General features: G+C 34.5%; 1 protein-coding gene across 8 annotated transcripts in view; it reads left to right on the top strand.

Moving 5' to 3' along the window:
* Positions 1 to 10,249, top strand: part of LOC121410178 (heterogeneous nuclear ribonucleoprotein A3-like) — a 31,222-nt gene extending 20,973 nt beyond the window's left edge. For 6 of the 8 annotated variants that reach the window (XM_041602089.1, XM_041602090.1, XM_041602087.1 and 3 more), the window contains one exon: positions 584 to 2,513. The gene's annotated coding sequence lies outside the window, so the exon portion shown is untranslated. Of the gene's footprint in view, positions 1 to 583; positions 2,514 to 3,806; positions 3,887 to 6,383 lie in introns of those variants that run through there. The other 2 variants (XR_005969285.1, XR_005969284.1) reach the window with 1 other exon arrangement.
* The last annotated feature ends 4,968 nt before the right edge of the window (positions 10,250 to 15,217 follow it).

Genomic DNA, 15,217 nt, shown 5'->3' with positions numbered 1-15,217 from the left:
ACCCTCTAGTTTCATTTAGGTGTAGAACACACAGCAAGGCAATAGCAACCAATGGCATAGGAGGAGAAAGTGGGGGGGTGTCAAGGTCAAAGGACACTTAAATAAGTAGTATTGTAGCCAGCATGAAATAAAAATACCACTTTCCAACCCTGCCTGATGTAGCAGCATCCTTATTTTTGTATTGATTTTTTATCAGAAAGTTGTAACATGGGAACGGAAAGCTTTTAAACATTCCATATTAATGTTGAATGGGCCATGCTGCAGTATTCGTCTAGGATATATATGTAGATTATTTGCAAGATCTTATTTTTTGTTTTTTTTTGTTAAAAGTGTCTATCAGTGTGCTAAAGGGATATGGGGTACCTGTACTTTAAAGAGGGGTCTGAGGCAGAGGGCATTGGATAGAGGGGTGTCTAATTGCCTATCTTTATGCAGAAGTGTTTATTTTCATTTAGATTTCTTTTTCTTTGTCCATGTCCATAAGTTTTAATAAAAGATTTTTCGAAAAAGTTAAGATCACGGATTAAATTTTCTTCAACTTTCTTTTACAAGTATTGTATGGTTTACTTACTATTCATCACAGGTAGAGAATTGTTTTATATGGTAGCCATCGAGGATACACCTGCTAGAAGCCCGGAACAGGAACACACATATTGATAGCTCCCCTGTACATAAGTTAGGCTGAAAGGAAGAAATCTGATTAATATGACTTCACACGATCAATAGTTAGCAGCCATTAACAAGCAAGGATCAAGAGCTTCCCATTAGCTTATTAAAACTTGTCTACACTGACACTATAAGGGAAGTTAACAGACATTAACGAGCAAGGATCATAAGCTTAAAGTTAGCTTGTTAGCTCTTTCTCTACCTTACCACAACCAGTTAGCGAAAACAGGACCACTATCCCTGTAAGCACCGTGCAAGGAACAATAACACTTATCTGGAAAACAAGCATAGATAACTGGCAAGACTTTTGAATGAAGCCTACATGTTAAGGCATACAACTCCTCTGTACAGAATCCAAGCATATCACATTGAGTAAAAAATATAAATTGCTTTTTAAAATTTCTATTCATTCTTTTTTCTTGAAGGATTGTGAGAACATTTACACCTGATTATGGTTAAGTGCTATCTCTTTGCTCATTTTGAGAAATTGTTACTATTTGGAACTCCCCCTTCATTCCATAGACTTTGGTCTTGTATAAGTTATGTAGCTGCAAAAGAATTAGCATAATTGATGCATTGATCCATCAAAATAACTTGGGCATAATGTCATGTTGGGTAATTGTCAGTTAGAAATGTACTTATGAAAAAAAAATGAAATTCACAATTCTTTAAGATGTACAGTCATTTTCCTTTCTCTGTAGACTATGGTAAATACTCTCAATATGTAATTTTCTTAAATAGTGATTAAGTCAGTCATACTTCAGATAAAGAAAACAATATGATAGCCTCATACTAGTTGTTTCCTAAGCTTTACATTGAACTATTAGGGGACCTATCTTCCTATGAAAATCTTGGATCTGTACAGTGTAAATAATATCTGTCCAAATTACTTGATTATATGTTGTTTGGGATTATGTATGTGTTCATCTACTTCAGTTATTTATGGTAATGTTCATCATAGTGATATGGATTGATGTTTCATCCCACTTGCCCATTGATATCCATTTTAATACTCTTAATAATGTTTTTTAATGAATTATTGGTACAATTTGTCCATCATGTATTCAATTTGAAAAAAAATATCTGGATATTGTTGTTAATGTATATATATGTAATAGACAGCAATGCACATGATGGTTGAGCAAGTTCTCATATGTAGCTTTTTCAAGAAAAAAAATATTTGTTTCATGAGGGCCAATAGAGATCTGTGATATTTTTAAATACTTTTTATTTACAGATACAGTCATATGTCCATATTACTAAGTTTCACTTAGATAATCATGTGTTTTAAGTGTGAGTTATTGTGCTAATTAAATGTTTGATAATCATTGAAAATTTGAATATTGTTTCTTTTTCTAGTTAATAGTCTGTCCCAGATATTGTAGACTTTACATGTAAGGCTTGACATGTTTCCACTAGTAATTTTGAGGGGTTGTAATTGGGAGGTGGCGATAAACAAGAGAAAGTCTTATTTCCTTTAAAATTGAATTACAATTAAAGATTTCCCAGTTTTAGGCTATTGAAGGAAACAGACCCTTGCATAAATATACCATGTTAAAAGTTTTGGTTGGGGGCGGGGATTTCAATAAACTATCATTTACTACTCCTTATCTTCTTCCTTCGCCAAAGACCTGTCACACATTCTTTATTTTGGACTGTCATACTTGGTAATGTCAGTTTAATCTTGTAATATTTCAAAGGAGAAAAGAATGGCGGGTAAGGGGATAGGGGGCAAAATCCAAACCCCCCCCCAAAAAAAAAGTAAGAAAGGAATACATCAAGTAATTAAGCAGAGTATATAAATAAAAAGAAATCAATTATTTTTCAAGTGATCATGAAAGTGGAAATTTTTTTTTAGATATTTAGAGTAGATATTGCCCCCTATTGAACCTTGATACTGCCCCCTGAAATATCTATCCATTTGCTAACAAATTCTATTTCTTTTTCCTTCAAAGGGATGCACTTATGCAATAACCTGTAATTCCTGTATACATGTATGATTATTCGACTTCTTGTTTAGTGTCCACAAAGTAGTCAAAACGGTTATTTATTTGCCTCCATATGAGACTACAAGTCAATGATGCTTCACCTTAATATTCATTAGTGACTTTTACACTTACAGTCGAGTGTACACCTGTAATTTTTAAAGAATTGCCAAGTTTAACATGATTCTAATTGATTCCTTTTTCCTCGTCAAGTATGATATATGTGTATTTTATTTATTTACAAGTTTTCAGTTGTCCTATTCCTCAATTGATTTTTACTTGAAATCTAATTAACTTTAGTAGAGGTCTTGAAATTAATATAAACTCTGAGTTTAGTCGACATTTGCACAAATATATCATCAGTCTTCAGAACTTTAATTTAATTAATATGCATATTCTGAGTGATTACTTTAATAGTGGAAAGTCGCATAGAATAGCAACTGAGTGAAGGATATCTCTTCTTACCAAGCCAAGAATTACCAAGGTTCATTCAAATAGCTCATTGGAGTTTTTTTAATCAACGTCTCGCCTTGCCACCCCAGAAGTTAAGGAATTGTTATGGAAGGGATCGTTACCTAGTGCTTCATTTTATGTTCCAAGTCTCGTCAGACCAGGAATAGTTATTGCCAGGAATTTAATGTAGCAAGAAAGGTATCCCACCACAGGAACTATACATGAAAAACATGTTTATCAAGCCTTTTGTAGGTCACAATACAGGTTAGTTTCATGTTCCGGTAGTCTAGGTGTAATGTAGACTTTGTGCCAGCAAGTTTTATGCAAGTTCTTGTTAATTTTCTACAATAGATGCTATACTTTTTAATAGAGTTAACAACTGCAGATAAATTAAAGTAATTTCTTTTTTATACAGAGTATATGAATATGTTTAGGTCATAGGTATATAGGCATCTATAGTTATGATTCTTGTGTCCAGATCTATGTACTCCACAAAGACTTGTATAGAACTGTAAACCAGGAACTGATTATCAAATTTTGTTAAAAGAAAGCAAATTTGAAATTGGAGTTTAAAGATCCGAGTTCAGTTTTAATCTCCCATAATTCATTAATGAGTTCCTGGTTTAATATTGAATGTTTTGTGTTCATAAATGCAAGAATATGATCTGATTAGTAATACGGTTTACATGATTTTCCTTTTAGTTGATAACTGACCAACAATGATAGACCAACCAGTTGAGGTACAGCAGATGGTTGCACTTGTTAAAGTTCTCCAATGGCAGGTAATTAAATTATTTTGATTAGAACTGATACATGATATGCTTCATTTAGTCCTGTACTAGGATGCCCCAAAAAATTCTTGAAAAAATAGTTTTACGTCTTCAAATGAAAGTTTTGTGGTTTTACAAACCATTGACCTTTTTTCTCTTTTGACAGATCTATATTGTTATTGCATTTCTTTTTCCAGTGATTTTATCGTGCCTGCCATGACCAAAATTAGGGTCAACATCATATCAACCCTAATTTTGGTTAATCTACTGTGAGAATTTTGCTTGCCCAATTCGGGCTAGTAGTTTTGGTCTTTACTTCAAAACACTTGCACTACTCTAACTTTTACTTGCCTCGGGCAAGTACTTATGTAGCACCCTGATGTAATACTACAATATTTACCGATTGTTGTAAAAAAAAAAGAGCTGAATGTAATTCATTTTCCTGATAGTTTTCAACTGAATCAAAATAATTTCAAGGAATTTTTGAAAAAAAATGGTGATTTCATGGATGTAAAATTTTAGCAGTTTTTGTCTCGCCTGCATAGCAGAGTGAGACTACAGGCACCGCTTTTCCAACAGCGGCGGCGTCAACATCAAAATCTTAACCAAGGTTAAGTTTTGAAATGTCAACATTACTTACAAAGTATATAGACCTAGTTCATGAAACTTGGACATAAGGGTAATCAAGTATTACTGAACATCCTGCTACAGTTTCAGGTCGCATGACCAAGGTCAAAGTTCATTTAGGGTCAATGAACCTAAACCATGTTGGGGGACTCGATGTCAAAATCTTAACCAAGGTTGAGTTTTTGAAATGTCATAACCTAGAAATTATATAGACCTAGTTCATAAAGCTTAGACATAAGGGTAATAGTGTATCACTGAAGATCCTGCCTGAGTATCAGGTCACATGATTAAGGTCAAAGGTCATTTAACCCTAAATAGACTGGGCTATTTCGACGCCTAAGAAGACTGGGGGGGGGCTGATTCAGCCCCCCCCCTTATGATCTCGGCCGTCGATCGCGCGATCACGACGAAAATTGGCACATGCGTTACCCATGGCATTATCTACAAAACTATAACATCAAATTCTGCAAAAAATCTCATGTCTCATTTATTATGCTAATTTATGCGTAAAATCATAAGTTTGCTCTCATTAATAAAATAATGCCCCTGAAGTGCTAATTTTTGTTTCACATACTGTAGATAGGCATCTGATCAAATTTATTTTTAAAAAATTTCAACATCACATTTATTTTCTTATGTATTCTATTGTTTTTAAATTTCTTATGTATTTGTTTTTCGACTTTTTGTTTTTTATTGTTTTTTCAATGGAAATTGTCGGGGACTTTATTTTGATTAAAAAAAAAAAAATTAATTGATTTAAAGAAGTAAAAGGAAAAATAATGATACATTTATGAATTTTTGCTAAAAACACTATTTGCATTGGATTTGTACCCAAATTAACTTTTTTTGAGTAATTTTGGGTCTGCATGCACTTACGAAATGTTGCGTAATTTCGGAACCGCTTACCCGGGGTCATAATTTTGGTCTCAAAAGTTGCACGAGACTTAAAAGTAAAAAGTCAGCGAGCGACGCGGTCAAAAAATTTTGCGCGGCGGATTTAGCGCGAAAAATATCGTGGGGGGAGGCTGAATCAGCCCCCCAGTCTTTTTAGGGTTAAAGGTCAATTAACTTTGGCCATGTTGGGGGTATTTGAGGAATTGTCATAACGTAGAATTTTATGGATCTAGTTCATGAATCTTGGACATAAGAGTAATCAAGTATCCCTGAACTCCTGTCAGGGAATTTCAGGTCACATGACCAAGGTCAAAGGTCATTGAGGTCAATGAACTTCGGCCATTTCGGAGGTAATTATTAAATTGCTGTCATAACTTTCAAAGGTTATGGATACACATGTGGTTTATGAATTGTGGACAGTACATAGAGGTAATCAAGTATCACTGACAAGTCTTCTAAAGGTCCCCATGATCAAGGTCAAATGTCATTAAGGTCAATGAACGTAGTATTGTATCATTGAATGGTGTTTTTTTTTTGTGAATTATTTTATAGTAGTTTTCAAAGTAAGCACTGCTGCTATATTGAATCGCTTAATGCAGGTGAGACTGCCAGAGGTGCTCTACTTGTTTAGGATTTACATGATTTGTCATTGTCTACACATACTGTTTCTGCAATATCAATGTCTACTCATGAACAACTTCTTTTAACTCATGGTGTAATAAATATTGGCAGACATGGTAGGATAAATTTGATAAATATGAAGAGTATTTTAGTCGCATGTATGTGATTTCATTAACTAACCGATGAATGTCCATTTCTCATCGGTCCATGTTTTAGTAAGTGGATATACCAGGAAATATTCTTTTTCTTTGATTCATGTCCACCAAAGGTGGTTGGCAGAGACATTACGATATCCAGTCATCCATCAGTCTCATTTTTGTCATTTATTATAACACTTTTTATCATCTTATCCCTTTCTCTTTCCCAGATCCTTTCAGATGCTTTTCCTGAATGTCGAAGATAGCTTCATTGGTGTTGAAAGATTGACCTAACTGGGCTAGAGGATAACCCTGATGTTTAACATCATGTCCATGAGGTTCATTTCAAGTGACAACCTGAAGGCAGGATAAAGACATTTACTATTCCTGTGTTTATCAATGATAAGGGAGATAAACTGTTTTGTTCAGTTGTATCTGAAACTAATCAAGGTTCTAGAATGGAGAGTGTGTTAAGCAAATGTGAACATAAATGTCACGTTTCAGTTACACAAAATATCTCTAATGCACCAGCTTATAGCTCATTACCACTCACCTATTCCTTTCAGCTAAAATCCACCCTGTAGTACATGCCTCTGATATTCAGTTACATCTATACCTAGTTTAGAGTAACTGCTACTAGATTCATTAAGAATATCATTCTTAACTGTAAAAGAGCCAGGTTATTGGGGCCGCTCCCCCCCCCCCCCCCCCCCTGAGAACTCGGCCCTCAATTGCGCGAGCACCTCAAAAACTTGCACAGGGGTAGTGTGCAATATAATCTACAAGGGTGTATGGTTAATTATATTGAAATAAGATTTTTAATTTAATGACTTGATTATGCTAATTTATTCAGATTTTCAGATAGCAGATAGATTTTCTCAAATCAACTATCATATTGCCTCAAAACTGCTATTTTTTTTTATTCAGACTCTCTGTAGGATCATGATCAAATGTACTTGAAGGTCAAGTCCACCTCAGGAAAATGTTGATTTAGGAAAATGTCCTTTAGGGTCAACAAACTTTGGTAATGTTGGGGGTATTTGTGGAACTGTCCTAACTTTATGACAGTCATAAGTTTATGGATCTAGTTCATGAAACTTGGATATAAGAGCAGCAATGTTAAATATAATACCCTGTGCACGTTTCAGGGACTTGGCCAAGATCGAAGATCATTCAAAGGTTGTTGAGAGTATGTGTTGAATTGGCATCATAACTTAGAAAGTTTATGGATCTAGCTCATGAAACATAGACGTAAGGGTAATCAAGTATGAATGATGCGCATGTATTAGGTCACATGATCATGGTCATTTTGGGTCAATGGACATCATATTTTATCATATTAGTGTTTTTCTTCTGTGAATAATTACTCATTAGCTGTTTTCAAATTCTTATCTCTTTTGAATCATGACAGAATTCCATGCTTATTGTGCAGGTTACTGAGTAATTTCTAATTTTCTACACGGGTGGTGTTTCATAAAGCTGTTCGTAAAGTTCCGCAAAACTTTACGAACGACTGGAACATGTTCTTATCCGTAAGTCAGCTACATAGGGATATATCACATAGCACAAGAAAGGGTCACCAGTCATGCGAAAAGTCATTCGTAACTTACAAACAGCTTTATGAAACGGGCCCATGCATCAACTTTGCACATGATATTCATTTATACAAATACTTTGTGCTAATCTATCATAATGACAAACCTGCTGATACTCATTACACTAAGAGAAGCTTTGATGACTCATCATTACAGAACTTCTTTATCAAGTTGTCTAACTCTCAATTTGATGTTAGTTCAAGTAACAATGTTGAAACGAAGTACAATCATTTTTTAGGCATATTTTTACGTCATTACAATGACTGCTTCCCCATGAGAAGCTATTCCATAAAGAAAAGGAATAAAAAACCATGGATGACTAGGGAACTTAGAAAATTATGTATTAAAAAGAATAATCTATACAAGAAATATATCAGAAATCCAACAAATTTAAATGAAATCAAATATAAAAATATAGAAATTTTGTGACTTATCAGCTGCGTAAAGTCAAATCTAATTATTACACACAAGAATTCAAACAGGTCAAAGATAACATCCATTCTACATGGAAATTTATAAATAATATAATGGGTAAGAAACTTAATTCTAAACCTATTGACTCAATTATTACTCCTGATGGTCAAACATAGTCTGACAATTCACTTATTGCGAATGCATTTAATAATCATTTCGTAACTATTGGTGAAAAATTGATAAATCAACATACTGCTATTAACTCGTCATCTGTACCTTCATTTCAGGATTACATTCCACAACGTAACCTGAAATCTATGTTTTTTAAACCAATAACATGCAAAGAAATTTATGAAATTGTGAAAGATATGCCAAACGACTCTAGTCCTGGTATGGATTCAATAGTTGTTGAAAAAAACAATCTCATTGATATGCATTCCATTATGCAATATTTTTAATTTAAGCATATCAACAGGTACTGTTCCCAAATATTTGAAGATTGATAAGGTCACTCCTAAACACAAAAGTGGAAGTCGAGAAAATATGAACAATTATCGTCCAATATCTGTACTAAATATATTTGCTAAAATACTTGAGAGATGTGTGTATAACAGGATTATTAGTTTTATTGATGAAAATGATATAATATTTAACAACCAGTATGGATTCAGGAAGGGGCACTCCACATCTTCAGCTGTCTTGGAGCTTACACATAAGATACACAACTCTATTAATAACAAAGAACATACTCTAGCAATATTTAATGATCTCTCTAAAGCCTTTGATGTTATTGACCACTCTATTCTGTTAAAAAAAACTAGATTACCATGGAATAAGGGGCTTGCCACTCAAATGGATCCCAGATTATTTAACCGATCGAGAACAAATTACTATATTTAACAAATGTGAGTCAAGCTCCAGGACAGTGAGATATGGAGTGCCCCAGGTTCAGTCCTTGGCCCACTCCTTTTTCTGTTATTTATAAATGATTTACCCCAATGTTCAAATATGCTAAATTTTGTGTTATTTGCTGATGACACGTGTGTCTCTATGTCTGGTAGTAATATTGATATTCTGTTCAGAGATGTGAATTTACAGCTTAAAAAGATCAATGAGTGGGTGTCAGTCAATAATCTAATTGTGAATACTTCAAAAACCAATTATATGTTGTTAAGCACATGCAGCCATAAGATAGACAACTTAAAATTATACTATAATAGCTTTGAAATTACTCAACTTCACAATGTAAAATTTTTAGGTATTTATTTGGATGACAATTTATCTTGGAACTTTCATATTGAACAGGTCTGTAATAAGATTGCTAAAAAGATTGGGATAATAGCTAAACTTAATTTTTTGCCAAGTTCAGTTCTAAAAATGTTATATCATGCTTTTATCACATCTACCATTAACTATGGAGTGATTGCATGGGGAATTACAACTAAAAGAAATATACAGAAAATTTTTACTTTACAAAAATGAGCAATCCGTCTAATAACTCATTCCAATTACATCTCTGAAAGTGCACCTCTTTTCCAACGAAACAATATCTTACCGATTCAGAATATCATATCATTACAGACCTGTTTATTCATGTACCAATGCCATAACCATATGTTACCTAAGTCTCCTCAAGATTATTTTAAAATGAATAATTTATATCACTTATATCAAACTAGAAATTGTAAAAGTTATCACCCTCCTTTGCCATGCATAGCTTTAACTAGACGATCTGTTTTTTATTTTGGACCACTCTTTTGGAACTCATTACCGAATTCTGTTAAATTATCAAAATCTTTAAATCAATTTAAACGTGCATGTCTTCAAAACAAAACACTTTTAAACACGGCTTTCCATTTATTGTAATGATTTGTTTTCACCCCCCCCCTTTTCTTAGACTTGTAATTATGTTATGATTATATTGTTTGTTTACTTTACATGTATTAATATGATTTATTCTATACTTTAGGGGCCAATTTATACAAGCAGTTATGCTTTCTTTGACCCATCCACGTGTAATATATCTTTTAATGTCAATGATTTGTATATACATATATTTTTAATTGTGGAAATAAATTTGAATTGAATTGAATTAATTTGGTTGTGTTCTGTAAAATTCTGTTTATATTCATGATAATTGTAACAACTTAGAATTCATATTTGATTTATCCTATTTTGGGTTATTATTATTTGTTTGGCATCACCTGTGCCTGGGAGGCGAAAAGCGAACTGAATCACTATGACCCGCAGGTCTCTCCTCCCGATATAACTGATTGGGGGAATGCAGGTGGACCACTACACCGGGGTTTCCCCCTACTCTTATACGAATAGTGTAGTGGTTTCTTAACATGCAAAGGTGGTGACTCTCCTCTACACGGGGCCTCCATTTAACATCCTATCCGAGGGACGGAGTGTTTTCCATTGTAACATAGCCTGCATCTATGAAACATGGGAGAGACGTTTACACACAACGCACTGGCTTCAGTCATCCGCCCGGGGTGGACTCGAACCCACGATCTTTGGTTCGACGGGCAGACGCGTTACCGACTGAATTGAGAGCTTTATGTATATTTTGGTATCAATGCATGTCATTAAAATATTTAATGATGCTAATAATTATTTCAACAGCAAAAACTTGCTTTTGTTATATCATTTTACTTTCATTGTACTTTAGAAGTGATTTTTTTTTTGGGGGGGGGTCTCACCATAGAAGATACATTAATGTTAAAAAATTAATATGTGCACGAAAGTTAGTGAATCCCACCATAAAATTCACTCCCTTTTTAAAGGTTGTAGACAACAAAACTACAATGTTTGGCTAGACCTGAGAATCAAAATTTATTGAGTATAACATTTTCTCACCCGAGTTCACAATTAAATATCTATAACATGGCAGAGCTTGAACATTCTAATCATTTTCTGGTGTGGTTCACTAACTTTTGAGCAAAAAAATGAGAGATTTGATTATATCTTAAATTCTTTATTATATCTTGGTTATTCTTTCGTAGTTTGTTGAAGTGGGCATTCTAATTCAAAACATTCCATTATGAAAAAAGTGAGATTTCCCATAATGCTTTCCATTAGAGATACCTGATGCAGTGATGGATCCATTCAAGGGCACAGGGATCTTTTATATTGAGAGAATCCCTCATTGAATATACCTGATGCAGTGATGGATCCATTCAGGGATCTTATATATTGAGAGAATCTCCCATTGAATATACCTGATGCAGTGGTGGATCCATTCTGGGGCACAGGGATCTTTTATATTGAGAGAATCTCTTATTGAATATACCTGATGCAGTGGTGGATCCATTCTGGGGCACAGGGATCTTTTATATTGAGAGAATCTCCCATTGAATATACCTGATGCAGTGGTGGATCCATTCTGGGGCACAGGGATCTTTTATATTGAGAGAATCTCCCATTGAATATACCTGATGCAGTGGTGGATCCATTCAGGGGCACAGGGATCTTTTATATTGAGAGAATCTCCCATTGAATATACCTGATGCAAATCAACATTTTGCTGGGGTGGACTTTACCTTTAAAAATTGAACTAAAATGGCAAAGAAAAATCACTTTTTTTCAAAAGAGGTTAGGTCCATTTCAGTTAAGTTGCAAAAGGGGTTGGGTCCACACAGAATTTTTTTTCTGGAAAAGAATATCTTTGAAAATATTAAGACAGATTTCTCTTATACCCAATTTTATGTTCTCATGGTAGGGTACCATAAAATTCAGTTTCGCATAAGAATATTGCAATATGGGAGAATTAAAAAAAATATATATTTTCTTGGAGTGGACCTAACCCCTTTTGCAACCAAACTCCTCTGAAGAACTCATTTGTCAGAAGGGGTTGGGTCCATTTTTTCATAAATTGTATTGTTTTCTGTATCTAAACCTCTGAATTCTTAGTCAATCTGATGATTCCAAAGACAATTTGAAATTCAATGAAAACGTGAATGAAAGTGGCATAGAAAAATCACCTTTTTTATCAAAAGAGATTGGATTTATTTCAGTTTACTTGCAAAAGGGGTTAGGTCCACAATGATATATTTTTTAAAATATATACAAAAAAATAAAGACAGATATATACCTCATTTAAATGTTTCTCTAAATTTAACTTTGATACAATGGACAATTTCTTAACCTTTAAATCTATGGGTAAATTTGTTTAACTGTGTACCTAAACTCAGACTTTTCAATAAATGCATAGGCTTACGTATATGCAAAAAGCCTTGCCCCAAAAATATATAATGTCCGTAACGGCGAACATTATATGCTGCAACTACGACAAGTACTGAAATTGGTTGAAACTTGCACTGTTTATCATGGTTCTATGTGAGTGATTTCACGATATGAGTTCAGAATTAAGAAGTTGTTATTTTTATCACCTTTTGAAGTTGCAAAAAATTGTCTGACATGTAATGTCCGTAACGCTGGAACTTCCCATGTGTTATTTCTCACATTTTGTTCCATGTATGGGCTACTAAAGGTTCGGTCACACCGCCCGAGCGTTCTTGGAGCGGGAAAAAAAATCATCACCTCTCGCTACCGTTCACCATTTTCGATTTTGATTGTTAGTTGTTTTGTTTTGTTATCGATTTTTCCCCCAATTTTGAGAGCGAAATTTCCCTACCGCTCCACCACTGTTCCAACAACGCTCGGGTGGTGTGACCATAGTTCCACGTTGTATCTAAGCATATCCTTTGATCCAGCTGATGCATGGAGGTTGTCATTGTTCAAAACTCATCTACATCCGACAAATTGGTGAGGTCGAAAATCTATTTATCTGACGGATTCGCCCTTGTCAGTAACTCGTCTCTGTGGTACGTACCGGCGCACAGTGGGCCAGAATGAGTGCGCCAAAATTATATTCCGTGTTAGATTTTTACTTTAACATGTTGATTGTGCTTAATTTTGGGCGTAGAATCGACTGAACATAATTTTAAGTCGATATGACGTCACCTTGATACCAAATTTTGATTGGCTACTTGAAATATCTGTGAAAAGACAAATTACAATAGGTAAATTGTGTATATAAACTTTGTGTTATGTGCTATTTTAAAGTTGGCCAGAGTGAATGTTAGTTTATGCCTTAAAAGTGTTTTAAGAGATGCCGAAAAATAATTTTGACTGCATAAAAATGATTATCAATTACATTTATAAACAAAAAAAACTTTAAAATCTGAAAAAATATTAACCGTGCTTTATCATGTTTATCAAGCTGTGTTGACTTGTGTAAAACGCAGAGAATATAACATCACAAATGTATCACTATGACGAGGGTTTTGGGCTGAAATTATTCTACAAGTAAGTTTTATCCCTGGAAGAGTTGTGGGCATGGGCGGAAATCCCAGGGGGGACAATTACATGAATTTACTATTTTGGGCCTTTGGTGATACTAAGAAATATGCCACTAAAAATTGGAATAAAACGTGAGTTTTGGGACGAGATTACCTTTTCTTTTTCTTTTTTTTGCCTGCTTGTCAAATATATTTTCGTCGAAATGACCTTAAGTTTTTGGTAATAGCTTTTTTTTTTGGCTTGTCAAATTTTCCAGACCTTTGTCCCCCTACCTTTTGGGAGAGATTTCCGCCCCTGGTTGTGGGTATAGCCCTTATTTGCTTAAGCAACATTTATTTTGTTTACATTAAGCCCGGAATTCATGTAATTTTCACGGAACGGAATGGAAGGGGAAGGGGGAATCGTCCTCGCTGTGCAAAAGCGAACGGCAATGTACCCCCATGCGGTGCGCTTCGATGACTATAAAAATGACTGTTTTTGAACAAGTTTTTTGGGTCTTGTGTCAAGTTAAATCGGCTCTAATATAAAAACGGGCAGCTAAATTTGGTATCGACTTAAAACTTAGACATCGGGGAAAACGATGTTTATAGAATTTAGACGGAAATCCACGGAAATTTAAACTATATTGTAAATGCAAAAAACATGAATTTTCAGCCTATTTCGAGGAAAAATCATCCTATAAACCTCTTAAAAGGTGTCTTTTATCTACTTTGAACCCTTTCACACGAGAAAAGAATATATCAGGATTATGTGGGAGTCATTTCAGATTCCTACATGAAAAACATCCTGTGAAATGGCCTGTTTTTCAACTAGGATGTCATAATTTTTTTTTTATACGCGACATTTCGCAAAATGTCACATTTTACGATTTGAGGTAGGAAATTAACAACCTATATGCAAATTCCGGAATGAAATATTTTGCTGAAATATTCTTCAAAGTATTGTCTTTCAGCTGGGCATGACAAAAATTAAAAATCTGAAATTGCCCAAAATGACTTTTGGCGCACTTTTGTTTCGCCCCGGCCCCCTGTGCGGCGCTCTAAGATGGGGGCTCTGGTGGGTGTTTCATAAAGCTGTTCGTAAGATACGAATGACTTTACGCACATTTGGTGACCATTTCTTTTGCTATGTGATATCCCTTTGTAGCAGACTTATGTATAAGAACATGTTCCAGTCGCTCGTAAAGTTGTGCGTAACCTTACGAACACCTTTATGAAACACCACCCTGGTCCAATTTCTGGCAGAGACATTTTTCGGCCTCACCAAACGGATAGCTGTGGGGAAAATTATGTTGACACGTTGCGTGGTGGCAATAATATTTTTGAAATGTATATATAGACATGTATATGTATATATATATATATATATATGTGTGTGTGTGTGTGTGTGTGTGTGTATTACATATCATCCAACATGATTTTGGAAGGGTATAAATGTTTTCAGAAAAATAGCCATTTCAAACATTATGTATATATCTCCAGTGTGTCACACCTACCAGAATTCCAAGGATGCTGCCTCTGGGAAATAATACACGCAACACCTCCTGGGGGAAATCGGGGGGGGGGTGCTTCAGCACCCCCCCCCCCCCCAGGGCTATGAATTATACAATAAATCAATTTTTACCAATTTGACAATAAGGACCATCTTGACTGAACCATAAAGCAAAATGTAATTCCACATGTTCAGGGAGGGGGGATTAAATTTTGTTTCACAGGACAATGAGGAGAAAATTAGAATATTTTATATTT

This window comes from Lytechinus variegatus, chromosome 3, assembly GCF_018143015.1.
Source record: "Lytechinus variegatus isolate NC3 chromosome 3, Lvar_3.0, whole genome shotgun sequence".
Classification (NCBI taxonomy): Eukaryota; Metazoa; Echinodermata; class Echinoidea; order Temnopleuroida; family Toxopneustidae; genus Lytechinus; species Lytechinus variegatus.
Note: the sequence above shows the minus strand (reverse complement) of the source record. Positions and strands in the feature narration are given on the sequence as shown.